Here is a 21,026-nt window from a genome sequence, read left to right on the forward strand (position 1 = left end):
AGCATCCCTAACTACAATTGAGATTGTGGGACAAGTCAAGTCAGTAATAGACTTACTGCCTTCAAATTCTGCACAAAGGGACAAGCAGGCCTGTTACATTTTTGTTTTCACAGCTTTCCCTGGCTGCATCACTGCAGTGTTGAACGAGGCACATTTAAAACATTTGTGTCATTGCAAACTGAGGGCAAAAAAAGCTTGACGAAATATTATGTGATGCTGCCAATTGTTTCTACAACTACAACTAGTGGCAAACTTGTAACTATCCATGATTTACCCTAATGTTAAACAGTTCAAATATATCCTTATCCAGATAGATTCCACAATGGGTAGAATCTATATGCTGCTAGTTGTTTTTCAACATTTTTACAGAAGACAGTAAAGAAAATTATACCGGGCGGCATGTGGCGCAGTGGTTAGCACTGGGATTGCAGCGCTGTGGGCCCAGGTTCGAATCCCGGCCCTGGGTCACTGTCCGTGTGGAGTTTGCACATTCTCCCCATGTTTGCGTGGGTTTCACCACCACAACCCAAAGGTATGCTGGTTAGGTGGATTGGCCATGCTAAATTGCCCCTTAATTGGGAAAAAAAATAATTGGTGCCACTAAATTATTTTTTTTTTTTTAAATTATACCCATACCATTTCTGAATGTTTTAACTGTGATTATATCACTTTTGTAAAGTAATTCTGGGTTTATTAAAGTAGCAGTATGACTCCGGAACCAGGCGCTAATCAGATTTGTGAACACACTGAAACCAGATTATGCACGACGGTCTCCTGAAGAACATACCAATAGTTTCTTTATCCATTCATGGGATGTGAACAATACAGACAAGGCCAGCATTTATTGCTCATGCCTACTTGCCCTTGAGTAGGTGGTGGTGAGCCAGGCTCTTGAATTGCTGCAGTCCATCTGGAGCAGATGCATGCTCACTGCTGTTAGTTCGGGAGTTCTCCAAGAACATTTAGAAAGAACAATTATATATTTGCAAATCAAGATGTTGTGATGACTTGCTGTTCCTGTGCACCAATTTTGTCCTTGTTCATTTAGGTAGTAGAGATTGCAGGTTTTGAAGATGTTTCTCAAAAACAGTGTTGATGTGTTGTTGCAGTGCACCTTGTACGTGGTACACATTGCAGCCACCTTGTGCTGGTGGTGTAGGGGTGAATTTTGATGGTAGTGGGTGGAATGTCAATCAGGCAGGTTGCTTTGTCTTGCGTGGTGTTGAGCTTCTGGAGTGTTGTTGGAGTAACGCACTATTTCATCATAATAATAATATAATAATAACAATCTTTATTATGTTCACGAGACTGGAATTAGAGGAGTGCAGATAAAGGGGTTTATAGGGCACGAGGAGATTACAGATATAGGGAGGGGCCAGGCCAAGAAAGGATTTGAAAGCAAAGATGAAAATTATAGAAATCGAGGCATTGCTGAACCTGGAGCTAGTGTATGTCATGGAGCACAGGGGTGATGGGTGAATGGATGCTGAATGAGTTTTGGATTACCTCAATGTTTAATGAGGTAGAATGTGGAAGGCCGGCCAGGAGCATGTTAAAGTCATCAACTCTGGAGGTAACACGGGCATGGATGAGGGTTTCAGTAGATGAGCTACAACTAGTGAAATTGGGGGATGCTATGAAGGTGGAAGCAGGTAGTCTTTGTGATGGCACAGACATGTGGTTGAAAGTTAAGCTTGGGGTCAAATATGTCACAGTTTGCAAACAGCCTAGTTCAGCCTCAGACAGTTGTTAGAGAGAGGGATGAAGTTAGTGTTGAGGAAACCATGGGCAGGATTCTCCGCCGGCAGGATGCTCCGTTTTGCCACCTCCGGAGGTTTCCCGACAGCATGGGGCTGCCCCACAATGGGAAATCTCATTGACCGACCAACGTAACGAAGCATCCCGCCAAGTGGTGAGGCAGAAATGTGGCGCGGCGGGGTGGAGCGTCCCGCTAATAATTTTCTTGGGGACCAAAGACAAAGGGCACGATTCTCCCAAACAATGTCTACGTTAATTTGTTTCTGATTTTTCAGGGAGTTCTGGCGAGTCCCCACCGCTACTCAATGACATTTAGTCACTTTGATGGGCCCTGGGGTGTTTCTCACCAGTTTAGCCCACGCTTAGAATTTTGTTCTAGCACAGGGGAGCTGAACTCAGAGATCGGGCCGCCATTTTGAAAGGGTGCTCCGATCTCTCAGTGAGCTTGTGGGGTTCTCACCCATGGGCAATGTCACCCCCCCCACACACATGGACACTACCAATACCTCCCCCCCCCCCCCGCTTTGGGGTCCCTCCTCTTCAGGCTCCCAAGCCCTCTTTCGGCACTCCCTCCCTTCCAGGACCACCACTCATCACCCCCAACCACCCAGAGGCCCCTACTTACCTGCCCTGCACCTCCCCACCATTCAAACTCCCCACTCCACCCTCATTCCATGGCCGCCTTCACCCCATGGCCCTGGACAGTGCCACCCTGGCACTCAACACCCTTGCACTGGCACCCAGGCAGTGTTCCTGCCAGGGTGGCAATGCCAAGTGTCAAGTTGTCCGAGTTCCAGTGGGGAGGGCCAGGGAGACATCCTGCACTTATCCTGACCACCCAGGGGTCTCAGATGACCTCTGAGATCCCCTGGGTGATGTTCCGCCTGTTCCACGTTTATGTGGACCAGCACTGATCGGCGCCCGGCTGCAGCCTCCCTGGAGAGGTCGGAGAATCGCCGGAGGCTGGTGGGTCCCACGTAGGTAGGTTGTAAGTAGGTTTATGACCTACTTCCACAAGCGGCGTTTGGTCACGCCCATTTGGGGTGGAGTACGCCCATTTGGGCCGGAGTTCCAACATCTTGCGGGTCTTCAATAAATTTCACGAGGCGCGGAGGCTGTTGGGAGGCTTGCTGGGGGGCTCTCCCGGGATTCTCCGGCCACATTGGGCTCTCATTCGAGAGCACGCGGCCAGATTATTGTGCCCAAAAGTGTCAATATTTAATTGGAGTAAATTTCAGAACTGGATGTTGGATTAACAGTCTGATAACATTTTGAAGCAAAGGAGGGGTTGGGATGCATGATGGTGAGGTAAAGCTGACTTTTGTCAGTGGATACTAGTGTATTTTGAACGATGTTGCCAAGGGACTCTATGTAGATGGAAATAGGAGGGGGGGCCAAGGATTGATCCTCAGAGTGGTAGGGGGACACGTTAATGGTAAGAGAAACCACGGATGACAATTTTCTGGTTACAAGTGCATAGAAAAGAATGGAACAAGGCAAGTGCAGTACCACTCCACTGGACAACTGTGGAAAGTGTTTGAAGGAGGATGGTGTGATCGAGTGCCCCAAAGTGTGCACAAAGGCTGAGACGGGGTAGTTTGCCTTTGTCACAGTCACACGAGGTGTTATTTGTATCTTTGAAAAGAGCTGTTTTGGTACAGTGGCAGGGAAATAATCTGATTGAAAGAATTCAAACACAGGAGTTCCAGGAAAAATAAGCATGAATTTGGGAAGAGACAGCATGTTTAAAGACTTTGGGGAGGAAATTGCAGGAGAGTTGGAGATGAGGTGGGAGGATTTGCAAGGTGGTGGGGAGGGGGTGTCACAGGTTGTTTGCTTGAGGAGTCGGATGATGATGACAGACTTTGAAAGGAACACAACCTGGAGAGAGAACTGTTTACAATGTCAGCCAACATAGGGGCCATGAGACATGTGCCTTGAAGATGTTGGAAAGACTCTGGGGAGTTAAGTGAAGAGTTCTTTTTAGAAAGCCCAGTCTTGGATCGGCTCGAAGTCACAACATTCATCTGACTTGTCAGTTAAGTTTCAGGTCAATGGTAACCCCCGGAATGATGATGGTGGGGGAATTCAATGATGGTAATGCCATTGAAAGTTAAGACAAGATGGTTAGATTCTCTCTTGTTGGAGATAGTCATTGACTGGCACTTGTGTGGCTTGAATGTTACTCATCACTTAACAGTCCAAATCAGATTGTTCTTCAAGTCTTGCTGAATTTAATTGCAGACTGCTTCAATATCTGAGGAGTAACTTAACGAAAATCCCCACTTCTGACCTTATGATGGAGAGAAGATCATTGGTGAAGCAGCTGAAGATGGTGCGCTTCAGACACCACCAATGATCTCCTACAAGATGTCCTGGCACTGAGATGATTCATCAACAACAACCACAGCTATCATCCTTGGAGTGAGTTATGACTCCAACCAGTGGAAACATTTTCCCCCGACTGGTTCCCTTTGACTTCAATTTTACAAGGTCTCCTTGATGCTACTCTTACTTCACCTATGAATTCAGTTCTTTTGGCAATGTTTGAACAAAAGCTGTATCAAGGTCTTTAGCCTAGAGCCTAAAATGAGCATCGGTGAGCAAGTTATTAATGTGCAAGTGCTACTTAATTGGACTGTCTGATCCATTTGATCTGGCAGGTTAATTGTGCGATTGCTTAGCCCTGTCTGTAGCATGCTGCTTTTGATGTTTAAAATGCACGTGGTTCAGCCTTGTTATCTCATCAGGTTGCACCACATTTTTAGTTATGTCTGGTGCGGTTGAGTCAGAGAGTTGGCCCTCTAACTTGATGGAAGTAGTAGAGTGATACGTATGCCAGGCCAGGAGGTTACAGGTTGCAGTTGAATATATTTCTGCTGCTGATGGTCCACAGCACCTCATAAATGCACCATTTTGTGCTGCTAGATCTGTTCCAAGTCTATCCCACTGATAGTGTCATACAACACAATGGAGCGGTCCTCAGGTGTGAAGATGGAACTCATCTGGTCCCAGGCCACTGGTCAGACTATGAAATCTACTTTCCAGAGTGCATTTTAAGCCCTTCCTATCCTCTGCACTTCTTTCAACTTCAACATAGAAGAAGAAGAATTCATCAGTCGCGGGAAGGTTCCCTTGCTGATGTTGTGCAATTTTCTACGCTTGAGAGTCAATGTTGAGGACACCCATCAAACTACCACTTCAGCACCACCTCCATCGGATCAATTCTGCTGGCAGGGAGCTCATACCCAGTGAACATGCTGGAGGGGTCCAGGACATTGACAACTCTCCCAATGTTGGCACAAGATCCCAGACTTTACTGAGGAGGACTTTGCAAGGTGAACTGGGCTCAGTGTGTGTCATTGCCTTGCGCAGTGCTTAGATCCATATCAGACAGCCGTTCAGGCTTCTTATGTTTTAGCTGTTTGGAAAAAACTCAGATTTTACCATCTGTGCTTTGCACCCAAGAGTCTCACGTTAGCAGTTTTGTATAAAAACATCTATTTATATTTTAATACGTTAAAGTAAGAGAGAATTTTGAGGAATCTAACTTCATGGAGAACAACTTGGTAACAGATGAAAACAATTTTAAGATATTAGACACAACCTGAAACTGCCAAGTCCATTTCAAACTGCAAAAACTGTTTGACCAGACAACAAGAAATTAACCTAACCTCAGGCTATGTTTACTTCCAGCAATTAAATTTACTAAAAAGGCCATCAGAGACACTGCTTCAGACTCGTAGCATTGTGCATTACATAAATCTTCATATGCAGCACTACCCAAGATGCCAGCTACATTTAAAGATATGTCAATCAACACATTTTGGCACACTTCCTGTTTCACATTTCAGTGTCACAATTTTATGTTGTGGAGATGCCGGTGTTGGACTGGGGTGAGCACAGTAAGAAGTCTTACAACACCAGGTTAAAGTCCAACAGGTTTGTTTCGATGTCACTAGCTTTCGGAGCGCTGCTCCTTCCTCAGGTGAATGAAGAGGTATGTTCCAGAAACATATATATAGACAGATTCAAAGGTGCCAGACAATGCTTGGAATGCGAGCATTCCAAGTCGGAATTCCAGTCGGGGAACACTTCAGCAGTCAAGGGCATTCAGCCTCTGATCTCCGGGTAAGCGTTCTCCAAGGCGGCCTTCAGGACCCGCGACAACGCAGAATCACCGAGCAGAAGCTTATAGCCAAGTTCCGCACACATGAGTGCGGCCTCAACCGGGACCTGGGATTCATGTCGCATTACATTCATCCCCCACCATCTGGCCTGCAAAATCCTACCAACTGTCCTGGCTTGACACAATTCACACCTCTTTAACCTGGGGTTACCCCATCTCTGGATCTGTAAAGATTTAATCACCTGCTAATGCTCGCATTCCAAGCATTGTCTGGCATCTTTGAATTTGTCTCTGTGTGTTTCTGGAACATACCTCTTCATTCACCTGAGGAAGGAGCAGCGCTCCGAAAGCTAGTGACATCGAAACAAACCTGTTGGACTTTAACCTGGTGTTGTAAGACTTCTTACAATTTTGTGTGTAATCTTTGCAGTGATTATCTTTCACAAAGCAGCAACAAATCACAGCCGGAGATGCAGGTAGTACATCAAGTAGTAAAGAACGAAAACTCACAAAATTTAAAACAAATGCAAAATGGCAGTCAGCAGGTGAACTAACCTTTACAAAAAATGTGTTGCAAATATTTCCCCCCCCCAGCTTTGCTCCCTCCAGACTGTCATAATATATACCAGTATATCATGGTGCAGACACACACTGATGGACACACAGTGGGACCAATCAACATACACACCGCAGCCAATCACCAGTGAGAGCACACGCACTATAAAGACAGGGGACATCAGAGTTTCCGCTCATTTGAGTAGCAGCTAGCTAGGAGCACAGAGCTCACAACCTGCAACACAGACATTCACCATGTGCTGAGTGCATCAACTGGCAAGGACAAGGCAAAGGTCTTTAGTTAAAGCTGGTATCGTATTTACCCACAGTTCAAGTATGTTTAAACAGTTAACCTTTTAATAAAATAGTGTTGCACTACTTCAAGTGTTGGTGACCTGTACGTGATCCAGAACACCCAACACATCATGCAACCACTCCTGGTACCATGGTGTGTTGGGTGTTCTGCCCGAAAAGCTGTTGGGTGTTCTGCCCGAAAAGCTGCATGGCCAGTAGACGTCTCTTCCGGATCTACCTAGCTCAGCACGCCTCACAAGATAACGATGTGAATCCCACCCATTGTGGGCACAATCACTTTCTGGCAAATCTGCATATTAGGGTGAAACAGCAAGTGTCACTCTCGTATGCATTCCCGAGATCTAACCAAGGCGTGGGATCGAACCCCCTCGCCTTGGGGGACCACGAGCAAGTGCCGTTCAGTGCTGGTCTCCACAAACAGGGACCAGATGGAACTGCACTTGTGGGGGTCTCCCAGAGGATCGGAGGAGAATCCCCTTATAGGCAAGCTAGCTGCGATCTACACAAATGGCCATTCAATAGTGCGATATGTCTCGGCACTCCAAGCACTGGGAAACACCCGGCTAATCGCACGGGCTATGGAACTCCAATGGGATTCCGTTTCCATTCGGGTAGATCGCGCCCCTAGTTTTGGGCTGAGATTCTTCTCATTTCTCGATGCAAAGAGTTACAACTACACCTGCCCAATATGAGCACATGCACTATACTCAATGTTCCAGGGTGTATTGGTAAAATTGTGTAAGGCCACTTGTGCAATAACTTTGAAGCATATCTTTATTTGGGCTAGGTTTGGAATCTATGCATTTGTCAACAACTAGAAAACTCTACCTTCATTATTTCAACCATCCCATAAAGCATTACAATTTTTCCAGCAAAACTTATGACAGCAAATCCTTAACTCAATAATGTTATCATTTCTCCAAGGAACAAATTCCCCTCCTCCCTCCCCAAAATGTCAGTAACTTGATTGAATATACATACTTTAACAAAAAATGCATAGCCAACCCCAAGGAACACCGCAAAATGCTACCATTTCAAAAGGTTCTTGTTAATAGAATGCTCATTAGTTGACATGTAACTCATTACTGTTCATTCCAACAAGAGCTCTAATAAGCATCGGTACACATTATATGATATAACCAACACATTTAACTAAGGCAGCACGGTAGCATTGTGGATAGCACAATTGCTTCACAGCTCCAGGGTCCCAGGTTCGATTCCGGCTTGGGTCACTGTCTGTGCGGAGTATGCACATCCTCCCAGTGTGTGCGTGGGTTTTCTCCGGGTGCTCCGGCTTCCTCCCACAGCCCAAAGAGGTGCAGGTTAGGTGGATTGTCCATGATAAATTGCCCATAGTGTCCAAAATTGCCCTTAGTGTTGGGTGGGGTCAATGGGTTATGGGGATAGGGTGGAGGTGTTGTCCTTGGGTAGGATGCTCTTTCCAAGAGCGGGTGCAGACTCGACGGGCTGAATGGCCTCCTTCGGCACTGTAAATTCTATATAATTCTATGATGTGACAAATATCAAGATGCATTTTGCAGAGTTGCTCCAGAATTCAAATCAGTACGGCAAGAAAAGATTTTTTCATTCAATGCCAGGAAAACATATTTTGTTTGTCTAAGATTTGTTCAAATATGAGGCAAGGTTTGGTTTTTACATGCCCAGAACAGGTTTTCTTTTTCATTGCCGTTGGCAGATTGAACTAGGAATTCCAAACTTGGAACCAAGCATTTTGCAACGCATTATGCAAAACTGTGTTATCAACTGATCAGGGCTGAAGCTCCACAAACACAAGCGCCTGCATTTACTGTAAATACTTAATGGAGAAATGGGACCTGTCAAATGAAATATGGATAGGGAAGAGAGGGTGACACTGGGTGGATACCAATCATACTCTTCAAAGAGATGGCAAAGAGATAAATATTTAGCCGTTCTATTTTCCTCATCATTGACTTGGAGAGATGCACAGAATCTCATGTCACATCTCCCCTGAGATTTCAACTTTGAGTGGACGGACGGATGAGGTGAATTCTCCCAGAACATGAGTGTGTCCAGAACCAGGGGTCACAGTCTGAGGATTCAGGGTAAACCATTACGGACAGATATAAGGAGACATTTCTTCACCCAAAGAGTGGTGAGCCTGTGGAATTCATTACCGCAGGGAGTAGTTGATGCTAAAACATTGAATATATTCAAGAGCGGCTAGATATAGCACTTGGGGAGAATGGGATCAATGGTTATGGGGAGAAAGCAGGATTAGGCTATTGAGTTGGATGATCAGCCATGATCGTGATAAATGACGGAGCAGGCTCGAAGCGCCGCATGATCTCCTCCTGCTCCTATCTTCTATGTATCAACGTGAAGTCCAGGCAACTATTTGAGTAAGCTTGACAGGATTCTGGGGTACCGCAGGGTTCAGTGCTGGGGCTCCAGCTACTCACAATATACATTAATGATTTGGACAAAGGAATTGCATGCAATATCTCCAAATTTGCAGATGACACTAAGCTGGGTAGCAGTGTGTGTTGTAAGGAAGATGCAAAGAGGCTGCAGGGTGACTTGGTCAGGCTGGCTGAGTGGGCAAATACTTGGCAAATGCAATGTAATGTGGGTAAATGTGAGGTTATTGGTGGCAAAAACAGAAAGGCAGATTATCTGAATGGTGACATTTTAGGAAAAGGGGAAGTGCAACAAGACCTGGGTGTCATGATGGAACAGTCACTGAAGGTTGACATGCAGGTACAGCAGCTGGTGAGGAAAGCTAATGGCACGCTGGCCTTCATAGCGAGAGAATCTGAGTATAGGAGTAGGGTTGTCTTGCTGCAATTATACAGGGCTTTGCGAGGCCACACCTGGAATATTGTGTGCAGTTTTAGTCTCCTAGTTTGAGGAAGGGCATTCTTGCTAATGAGGGTGTCCAGCAAAGTTTCACTAGACTAATTCCTGGGATGGCAGGACTGACATGACAGGATCGATGGGCTTGTATTCACTGGTGATTAGAAGAATGAGACGGGATCTCATAGAAACATGATCCTGATGGGATTGGACAGGTTCCAGGTTCCGTGTGGAGTTTGCACATTCTCCCTGTGTTTGTGTGGGTCTCGCCTCCACAACTCAAAGATGTGCACGGTAGGTTGATTGGCCATGCTTAATTGCCCCCTAATTGAAAAAAAATAATTGGGTACTCCAAAAAAATCTCGAGAAGGGGCTAGGATGGTTAGATGCGGGAAGCATGTTCCCGATGTTGGGGTCATACAGTACTAGGGGTCACAGCCTGAGAATAAGGGATATACCATTCAGGACTGAGATTAGGAAGAACTTTTTCTCTCTCAGAGTTGTGAACTTGTGGAATTCTCCACCACAGAAAGCTGTTGGTGCCAGTTTGTTGGATATATCCAAGAGGGAACTGAACGTGACCCTTGTGGCTAAAAGGATGAAGGGGTATGGAGAGAAAGTGGCAGTGGGATACTGAATTTGCATGATCAGCCATGATCATGTTAAATGGTGGTGCAGGCTCGAAGGGCCGAATGGCCTACTCCTGCACCTGTTTTCAATGATTCTATGTTAAACAGGCCAGAGGCTTGGACTAATAATCTGGAAAATATGAACAAGTTCCAACGTGGCAGTTTTAGAATTGCATTCAGTTAAAAAAATTGTGGAATTAAAAAGCTACAGTAAAAGCCGTCAGATTATTGGGAAAACCCAGTTAACTAATGTCCTTTCAGAGAAGAAACCTAACACACGTACCCAGTTTGGATTATCTATGACTTCAGTCCCACGACAATGCCCTCTCGTGACATCGCAAGAATTCAAAGTTAACCCAGCAAATTGGGCATTAGATTTATCAAGGGGCAGAACTATGAACATCAAATTCTTACTGTTTCAACATGATTCACGGAAGAGCAATACAGAGGGTGCCATGAAATGTTGCTGTTGTGTAAATAATGATCTGAATACCTGCACTAACCATTTCTTGAAATATCTGTGCTGTACAGTTGATGCACCATTACTGTACGGCAGGCATTAAATGCAAATTCAGAGCCAATGCATCTTTAAAATGATAGTATCCCTACAGTGCAGGAGGCTATTCGGCCCATCGAGTCTGCACCGACCCTTGGACACTAAGGGCAATTTAGCATGGCCAATACACGTAACCTGCACATCTTTCGACTGTGGGAGGAAACCGGAGCACCCGGAGGAAACCCACGCAGACATGGGGAGAACGTTCAAACTCCACACAGTCACCCAAGGCTGGAATTAAACCCGGGTCCTGGCACTGAGGCAGCAGTGCTAACCACTGTGCAATCGTGCCGCCCTTAAAAAATAGCAAGCTCCACAGCATCAAAAAGGAATATTCAACATGGTATCTGCTATAATTCACATCAACTTCTATAAACAAATGTATAGATTTGACTGGAATCTGTAAGTTATTTTAGGACTTATTGCCATACAGTTTATCGTGAATCGTTTTGACTAACACAAGGAAGATGCCCTACCACTTTGACAAAGGTTTTACATTTTAGCAAGACTTTGGGACAGTGAGTATATGTAACGTGCACAACATATATGATTCCCTCTATTTGAAATAGGCCTTTTTGTTACAGTACTCAAATTCCTATCAGTTGCACAAAGCGTTTGTGTCGTTACTTCAAAAGAAATTCTGTTCATATACGAAGCATAAATCAGAGGTAAAATGGGTGCCATGCCAAATAAATCAACAATTTAGTTCATGCACTTGGACCTCACATGATGTAGCAGATCAGAAATGCTAGAACCTGATGCCAAGACAGAGACCTGTAGCAAACAATATCAATACCTTTGTGGGGTGTGGACTGGCAATCCCTTGTCTAGTGAACGACTGCCTGAGCAATGCAATTATGTTATTCCACAGCAGGAACCTCCTCAGCAAGCTTCAGCACGGCTGGTTCCTTGAAACCCGAGCAGTGGTGTGCAGTGCTTTAGCCAGAAAGAGGCCGTCTAACCAACCAATGCCAGTGCCTCGCTTTTTTTCCTTGGCCAACTGCAGTTTACCCTCAGCTTGTGACTGCATTTCTTTGCAAGGAACAGTTTCTCTTTCCTAGGGGGGGAAACACAATTCAGCTTCAGATATCATGTCTGTTCTTGTTATTCCTTCTGTGAATGGAATGTTGCTCTGGATACAGTCCAGCATTCCACTTAAGGCAAAACAAACAGAACAGCCACGGAAGGTAATGTGTAATCCTGAACCAGACAATTTAGAAAGGCAACCTGCGAGACCAAATGTAAACAGTCGGAGCAATATTTGGGCTGCGTGCTTTTTTCATTCGCGTGACACCGTAACGAGCATGAACACCATTTGTCAGATACTCTAGTCATCTGGAGGAAGAGCAGTTTCTGGAGGTTCAGCAAGATGGAAGGCATTTCAAGTTCCTATCCTTCCCAATATATTTCATAAGTTACATTCTCCAAGTGTTATCCCACTCCAAAATGAACATTCCTCACACATTTGTCCTCCCAGAACTACGACTCCCCTGCCTAGACACTGAATCACTACCACGGCATGGCACTTGACAATTATAGTAACAAATAAAAATACAATATTACCCCCTCTCTCTTCTTCATCATATCAACAGGTAATGAAACCTATTTCATGTCATAGGTTAAGCACCAACAATGCAATTGATTTCCCTGCCACACTACATCTTTCAAATTAGGTGTCACTAAAGCCCTGTCAATGATGATTTCATGGAAAACATTTTCGAAGGAATGGGACAAAACACAAGGCATGACCTTTTTGGAAAAAGGGAATGCAAAGAATAATTGCTGAAAAGTTAGACATGCTTTTTGTGTTGCTCTCATCAGGACAGATGCAAGAATGCCGAATTTCAAAGGAAACAATTTATATTGTGTGAGAAAAGAGGTGCTGATTGATTGGCAAACTGGCTCTGGCTAATTGAGACGTTGCCACATTGTGAGGGTACAGTCCCCAATGCTTTGTTCATGCAAAAGAGGTGCAATGTCTGGCCATATTCCTTTTGCCTGCAGAGTACAGTTCAAGTGAGCTATATTGTCATAAAATCTTAAATTGTTGTTAGTGTAATTCTGAGCGCACTTAGAATTGTTCAGCAAATGCAGAAGTGTAATTGTGGAATCAGATCGGTGACCGGGGGGGGATTTTTCCGGCCATGTTGCACTCGCCGTAAATCCCATTATGTCGTGAAAATACTGGGAGAGCCCTGAAACAGGGTTTGCGCCAGGCGCCAAACAGTTCACGATCTTCCCAGCCCCTCCCAGCAAAGTCAATCAGGTTCATGCCCAGCGAGGGCATGAACCTGATTACCATGCATTTATACAGATTGTAATCTGCAAAATCGGTTTGATGCCAACTCTTCTAGGAACATGCTATTTTCCCACCCGTTGGCGTGACATGGTGCCGGCGTGATGTGGCTCCGGCAGTAGTCACTACTGGGCTCCACAAATGGAGACCAGATGTGATGACCACGCTGAGGGGCCCAGAGGCGTTTGTAGCCCCCAGGTGGTCGGGGACATGGCAGGGCAGTGCCCGGGCATTGCCAGGCACTACCAAGGGAGAGCTTGACCGGGTCAGGTTATTTGGCACCCCATAGCGGATTGTCATTCACTTGGGGAGGAGCCGATGCCGGCGAGGTTGGGGTTAGGTCACCCTGATGCTTGCGTGGTGTGTGTGTGGGGGGCGGGGGAGGGGGGGGGGGGGAAGGAGAGGTTGCCCTCTGTAGTCAAGTGGTGGGGGTTTTCCCCTCATCTGTGGGAGGCTTCAATGTCCATGGTGGGGGTTAGGAAGGGGGCCTGTCACTTAACTTTGAGATCAGGTTGCCATTTAAAAAAGGGCTTCAGGCAGTGAACTCTCTCCTGCACCTTCACCCCATTTTTATTTCTGTAAATTTAATTTCATTTCTTCCATCGATCTGTTTTTCGGCTCGCCATTGTTTCCCCCCTCCCACCCCACCCAGACCATCTGTCCCTTGTTCCTAGTTGCCCTTGGACACACTGCTTACCTTTGTTCGACCATTTAACATTCTAATCTCTTTATGTGGCAGGATCAGTACCCTGCTTAGTCTTAATCACCCCCATTTACATTCCCTATGTCTTTCTGTCCACAACTGATTTGTCAATCTCCACCTATCACTGGCCCCCTATTCAGCCCCACTGTCCTGTTGCCCCCCCCCCCCCACCCCCTCCGCCACGCAACAACATAAATTTGGCCCCATTTTCAGTTCTCTCCAGCTTTGATAAAAAGTCATCCAGGCTCAAAACGTTTAGCTTCCTTCTCTCTCCACAGATCCTGTCAGACCTGCTGAGATTTTCTACTTTTGTGTTATATTATTATGGTCATTACTCTGCCTACAGAGAACAGCTGAAGGGACATGCTGTTTGGTTTGATCTGATCTACCAGTCATAGGGATGTACGGTCCTACATACCCGTCATCGCACCAGCACAGAAATTCATATACCAAATTACTCACTTACATAATACAGAACATGTTTTGGCTTGATGGCAGCTTCCTGGTAAAGGAAAACACCGCTTGTGTTGCCACTGCTTAATAACAGCGTGAAACAGCAAGCTTCACCTGTTGTGGAGTTACTTCACCCTTCCAGGGTCATTGAGGTAAACTGGACACTTTTCAGGTCTGAAAAAGGTGGCCTTAGATTCATTTGTGAATATGCGCGATACACTGAGCAAGGATCTGAATGGGGTAGCCATTATCCTGCAGGATAGCTCTGATGCACCCCTATTTCGGCATAAAGCTTACAGTGTGCAAATGGCTCAGGCCCTATTTAAGATATTGCCAATAAGGCCAATCCGTAGGGTGTGGAGCAGTAGGAATCATAGAATCTATGGCACGGAGACAGGCCCTTCAGTTCAAACTGGTCCATTGCAACCAAAAAGCCCATTTAAGCTAACCCCATTTACCTGCATTTGGCCGCTAAATCTTTCCTATCCATGTATCTGTCCAAATGCCTTTTAAATGTTGCCAATGTCCCTGCCTCAACCACTTCCTCCGGCAGCTCATTCCACATATGTATATCTTTTGTGTAAAAAAAGTTGCTCCTCAGGTTCCCATTAATTCTTTCCCCTCTTAACTTAAACCTATGCCCTCTAGTTCTCAATTCCCCAACCCTGGGAAAAAGACTGAGTGCGTTCACCCTATCCATGCCTCTCATGATCTTAGACACTTCTATAAGTTCGCCCCTTAGTGTCCTACGCTCCAAAGAAAAAAGTCCCAGCCTGTCCAATCTCTCCCTATAACTCAGTCCCTTGAGTCCTGGCAGCATCCTTGTAAATCTCTTCTGCACTCTCTCCAGTTTAATAGCACCTTTCCTATAGCAAGGCCACTAAAACTGAACACCATACACCAGGTGCGGACTGTACACTTGCAACATAACTTCCCAACTTCTACACTCCATGTCCTGACTGATGAAGGCCAGCATGCCAAAAGCCTTCTTCACTGCCCTGTGACCCCACCTTTAGAGAGCCTTGCACCTGAACTCCAAGTTCCCTCTGTTCCACGATACTCCCTAAACTCCTACCATTCACTGTGAAAGTCCTACCTTGATTTAACTTTCCAAAATGCAGCACCTCACTTATCTGTATTGAACTCCATTTGCCATTTCTTGGCCCACTTCCCCAGCTGATCAAGATCCTCCTGCAATTTTTGCTAACCTTCCTCACCGTCTACAATACCACCTATTTTAGTGTCATCTGCAAACTTAGTGATCATGCCTTGTGCATTCTCATCCAAATCGTTGATATAGATAACAAACAGCAATGGGCCCAGGACTGGTCCCTGATGCACACCACTAGTCACAGGCCTCCAGTCTGACGAGCATTCTTCCATCATTACCCTCTGCTTCCTACCAGCTAGCCAATTGTATATCCAATTTGCCAGCTCTCCCTGGATTACATGTGATCTAACCTCCAGAACAGTCTACCATGTGGAACTTTAACAAAGGCCTTACTGAAGTTCATATAGATTACGTCTACTGACCTGCCCTCATCAACCTTCCTGGTCACTCCCTCAAAGAACTTTAACAAATTTGGACGGCATGATGTCTCATGCACAAAGCCATGCTGCCTACTCCTAATCAAACCCAGTCTTTCCAAATGCCAGTATATATTTTCACTCAGAATCCTCTCTGGTAACTTATCGACCACAGATGTAAAGCTTACCAATGCAAATATTGACAAGCGTAGGTAGGCTTCCAGTAGACAGTGGTAGAGGACACATTAGCATATTTCTCAACTAGCACGTCAAGTAAACGGAGCTTCTCAGACTGCTCCATTTCAAAGGTGAGTTTAAGCATGGGAAATAGAGTTCATGATGATGTGTAGGGAAATTCATACATACAGCTGCAGATTCAAATATAGCAAATGTATCATCTGTGCACAAGAAATATGCAAAGGGGTAGGACGTTTTATGGAAGCCAACGAAAAGAGTAGTGAGAGCTGGCCCTACCGGAGAACCCATCCATTTGGGCATACATAGTATCATTAAAGCTGAATTCAATGGACTTCCAGTGATGGCTATGAAGGAGCAAGTCGCACATTTGGTGGCTCCCGCTCTGGTCGGACTTTTGGACCTTTCCCCCGTTTTTCTACCGGACTTGAATTGTAAAACGGATGTTAGTGGCAATTGTTTACTAAATTCCCACTTCGGTGCATGGAGGGAAGGACTAGAAGTGTTAGTAAGGGCAGAAACAAAAAGATAGAAAAGGCTTGGGCTGTAGCTGCAACAGAAGACAGCATGGCAGAGGTTCGGACCTCTGGCTTGTCGACCCAGCAGTCTATGGAGCAGCTGTGCAAGTCATTCAGGAAGGCTTTGCTACGCAGAAATGCGACTGCTTGGACCCGATAAAAGAGTCGATTGAGCGGTTGGAGCATAGATTGGACGCCCAGGATCGGGCGATCCAGAAGGTGGAGAAGGCGTTGGCTGAGCAGGAGGAACATCAGACTGCAGTGGAGCTGGAGGTGGGGATGCTGAGGGACCAGCAGAAGAAGCTCCTAGAGAAGATGGAGGACCTAGAAAATAGGTCTCGCCGGCAGAACGCAAGAATCGTCGGGCTCCCGGAGGGGTCCGAAGGAACGGATGCTGGGGCATACATCGCAGGCATGTTTGTGAAGCTGCTGGGGGATGGGACATTCTCCCGGCCCTTGGAGGTGGATAGGGCTCACAGAGCACTGGCGAGGAAGCCGCGAATGGGAGACCCCCGAGGGCAATGGCGGTGAGATTCCACAGGTTCTCGGATAAGGAGCGCATTCTACAGTGGGCCAAGCAGACACGGAACTGTAAATGGGACAATAGCATCCTGCGGGTTTACCAGGACCGGAGTGTAGAGGTGGCCAGGAGGAGAGCAGGCTTCAACCAGATCAGGTCGATCTTTTTTAAGAAAAAGGTGAAGTTTGGACTGTTATACCCAGCCCGTCTCTGGGTCACGCATGAGAATCAGCACTTCTACTTCGAGTCGCCCGAGGACGCGTTGGACTTTGCGAAAAAGGGCTGGTGGTGGACTGAGAACTTTTGAACTTGGCTGCAACATTCATGTTTTTGTTTTTTCTTTTTGTTTCTCTGCTTTTGTAAAAAGTTTCCCGTTTTGCGTTTCATGGAAGATGTTTGTGATGCCGTTTGCATTGATTTGGAACCAGTGGTAGAGCTGAGTGAGTTAAGGTTTTCATTTGCACTGTTGTGGGATGGAGGGGTGCTTGTTTTGATCTTGGTGTTTTTCTGTTGGGCAATTGTGTGGGGATTGTTTGATGTTGGCGTTTGTTTGTATGAGGGGGGGGGGGGAACAATAGGTAGGAGACTATCTGGTGCCGGGGATGGGGGCCACCAAGCTAGCTGGGCGAGCTGGCTCTCGGAAGCGCAGTGGGGGGGGGGGGGTGCATATGTTTGGTTTAGTAAAGGGGTTGGGTTACAGGGTGTTGTTACTAGGGAGGGTTGGGGGGGGGGGGTGAATGTTCTGCTGATGAGGGAGGGACTTGGGCTGAGGGACGGAGAGGAGGTTGGGGGCGGGGGCTGCCTGGGGATGGACCGGTGGAGGAGCGGAACACGGGCTGGAGGCAGGCCTAAAAAAGGGGATGGCTGATCGGTGGAGGGGCAAAGAGCTCCCCCAACTAGGCTGATCACCTGGAATGTCTGAGGGTTAAATGGGCCGGTCAAAAGGGCACGTGTGTTCGCGCATCTTAGGGGATTGAAGACGGACGTGGTAATGTTGCAGGAGACGCACCTTAGAGTTACGGACCAGGTTTGACTGAGGAAAGGCTGGGTCAGTCAGGTCTTTCACTTGGGACTAGATTCAAAGACTAGAGGGGTCGCGATACAAAGAACAAAGAACAAAGAAATGTACAGCACAGGAACAGGCCCTTCGGCCCTCCAAGCCCGTGCCGACCATACTGCCCGACTAAACTACAATCTTCTACACTTCCTGGGTCCGTATCCTTCTATTCCCATCCTATTCATATATTTGTCAAGATGCCCCTTAAATGTCCCTATCGTCCCTGCCTCCACTACCTCCTCCGGTAGTGAGTTCCAGGCACCCACTACCCTCTGCGTAAAAAACTTGCCTCGTACATCTACTCTAAACTTTGCCCCTCTCACCTTAAACCTATGCCCCCTAGTAATTGACCCCTCTACCCTGGGGAAAAGCCTCTGACTATCCACTCTGTCTATGCCCCTCATAATTTTGTATACCTCTATCAGGTCGCCCCTCAACCTCCTTCGTTCCAGTGAGAACAAACCGAGTTTATTCAATCGCTCCTCATAGCTTATGCCCTCCATACCAGGCAACATTCTGGTAAATCTCTTCTGCACCCTCTCTAAAGCCTCCACATCCTTCTGGTAGTGTGGCGACCAGAATTGAACACTATACTCCAAGTGTGGCCTAACTAAGGTTCTATACAGCTGCAACATGACTTGCCAATTCTTATACTCAATGCCCCGGCCAATGAAGGCAAGCATGCCGTATGCCTTCTTGACTACCTTCTCCACCTGTGTAGCCCCTTTCAGTGATCTGTGGACCTGTACTCCTAGATCTCTTTGACTTTCAATACTCTTGAGGGTTCTACCATTCACTGTATATTCCCTACCTGCATTAGCCCTTCCAAAATGCATTACCTCACATTTGTCCAGGTTAAACTCCATCTGCCATCTCTCCGCCCAAGTCTCCAGACAATCTAAATCCTGCTGTATCCTCAGACAGTCCTCATCGCTATCCGCAATTCCACCAACCTTTGTGTCGTCTGCAAACTTACTAATCAGACCAGTTACATTTTCCTCCAAATCATTTATATATACTACAAAGAGCAAAGGTCCCAGCACTGATCCCTGTGGAACACCACTGGTCACAGCCCTCCAATTAGAAAAGCATCCCTCCATTGCTACCCTCTGCCTTCTATGGCCTAGCCAGTTCTGTATCCACCTTGCCAGTTCACCCCTGATCCCGTGTGACTTCACCTTTTGTACTAGTCTACCATGAGGGACCTTGTCAAAGGCCTTACTGAAGTCCATATAGACAACATCTACTGCCCTACCTGCATCAATCATCTTAGTGACCTCCTCGAAAAACTCTATCAAGTTAGTGAGACACGACCTCCCCTTCACAAAACCGTGCTGCCTCTCACTAATACGTCCATTTGCTTCCAAATGGGAGTAGATCCTGTCTCGAAGAATTCTCTCCAGTAATTTCCCTACCACTGAAGTAAGGCTCACCGGCCTGTAGTTCCCGGGATTATCCCTGCCACCCTTCTTAAACAGAGGAACAACATTGGCTATTCTCCAGTCCTCCGGGACATCCCCTGAAGACAGCGAGGATCCAAAGATTTCTGTCAAGGCCTCAGCAATTTCCTCTCCAGCCTCCTTCAGTATTCTGGGGTAGATCCCATCCGGCCCTGGGGACTTATCTACCTTAATATTTTTTAAGACACCCAACACCTCGTCTTTTTGGATCACAATGTGACCCAGGCTATCTACACCCCCTTCTCCAGACTCAACATCTACCAATTCCTTCTCTTTGGTGAATACTGATGCAAAGTATTCATTTAGTACCTCGCCCATTTCCTCTGGCTCCACACATAGATTCCCTTGCCTATCCTTCAGTGGGCCAACCCTTTCCCTGGCTACCCTCTTGCTTTTTATGTAAGTGTAAAAAGCCTTGGGATTTTCCTTAACCCTATTTGCCAATGACTTTTCATGACCCCTTCTAGCCCTCCTGACTCCCTGCTTAAGTTCCTTCCTACTTTCCTTATATGCCACACAGGCTTCGTCTGTTCCCAGCCTTTTAGCCCTGACAAATGCCTCCTTTTTCTTTTTGACGAGGCCTACAATATCATTCGTCATCCAAGGTTCCCGAAAATTGCCGTATTTGTCTTTCTTCCTCACAGGAACATGCCTGTCCTGTATTCCTATCAACTGACACTTGAAAGCCTCCCACATGTCAGATGTTGATTTGCCCTCAAACATCCGCCCCCAATCTATGCTCTTCAGTTCCCGCCTAATATTGTTATAATTAGCCTTCCCCCAATTTAGCACATTCATCCTCGGACCACTCTTATCCTTGTCCACCAGTACTTTAAAACTTACTGAATTGTGGTCACTGTTACCGAAATGCTCCCCTACTGAAACATCTACCACCTGGCCGGGCTCATTCCCCAATACCAGGTCCAGTACCGCCTCTTCCCTAGTTGGACTGTTTACATATTGTTTTAAGAAGCCCTCCTGGATGCTCCTTACAAACTCTGCCCCGTCTAAGCCTCTGGCACTAAGTGAGTCCCAGTCAATATTGGGGAAGTTGAAGTCTCCCATCACCACAACCCTGTTGTTTTTACTCTTTTCCAAAATCTGTCTACCTATCTGCTCCTCTATCTCCCGCTGGCTGTTGGGAGGCCTGTAGTATACCCCCAACATTGTGACTGCACCCTTCTTATTCCTGATCTCTACCCATATAGCCTCACTGCCCTCTGAGGTGTCCTCTCGCTGTATAGCTGTGATACTCTCCTGAACAAGTAGCGCAACTCCGCCTCCCCTTTTACATCCCCCTCTATCCCGCCTGAAACATCTAAATCCTGGAACGTTTAGCTGCCAATCCTGCCCTTCCCTCAACCAGGTCTCTGTAATGGCAACAACATCATAGTTCCAAGTAGTAATCCAAGCTCTAAGTTCATCTGCCTTACCCGTAATGCTCCTTGCATTAAAACATATGCACTTCAGGCCACCAGACCCGCTGTGTTCAGCAACTTCTCCCCGTCTGCTCTGCCTCA

At 46.4% G+C, this 21,026-nt stretch overlaps 1 protein-coding gene across 4 annotated transcripts in view; it reads right to left on the reverse strand.

The window, feature by feature from the left end:
- The window catches only part of LOC140425095 (tyrosine-protein phosphatase non-receptor type 14-like), a 391,006-nt gene that overhangs the window by 240,872 nt on the left and 129,108 nt on the right, over positions 1-21,026 (reverse strand). The window contains exon 2 of one of the 4 annotated variants that reach the window (XM_072508997.1): positions 11,574-11,834. The exons of the other annotated variants lie outside the window; for them this stretch is intronic. The gene's annotated coding sequence lies outside the window, so the exon portion shown is untranslated. The remainder of the gene's footprint in view (positions 1-11,573; positions 11,835-21,026) is intronic. 4 annotated transcript variants of the gene reach the window in all.

This window comes from Scyliorhinus torazame, chromosome 1 (genome assembly GCF_047496885.1).
Source record: "Scyliorhinus torazame isolate Kashiwa2021f chromosome 1, sScyTor2.1, whole genome shotgun sequence".
Lineage (NCBI taxonomy): Eukaryota > Metazoa > Chordata > Chondrichthyes > Carcharhiniformes > Scyliorhinidae > Scyliorhinus > Scyliorhinus torazame.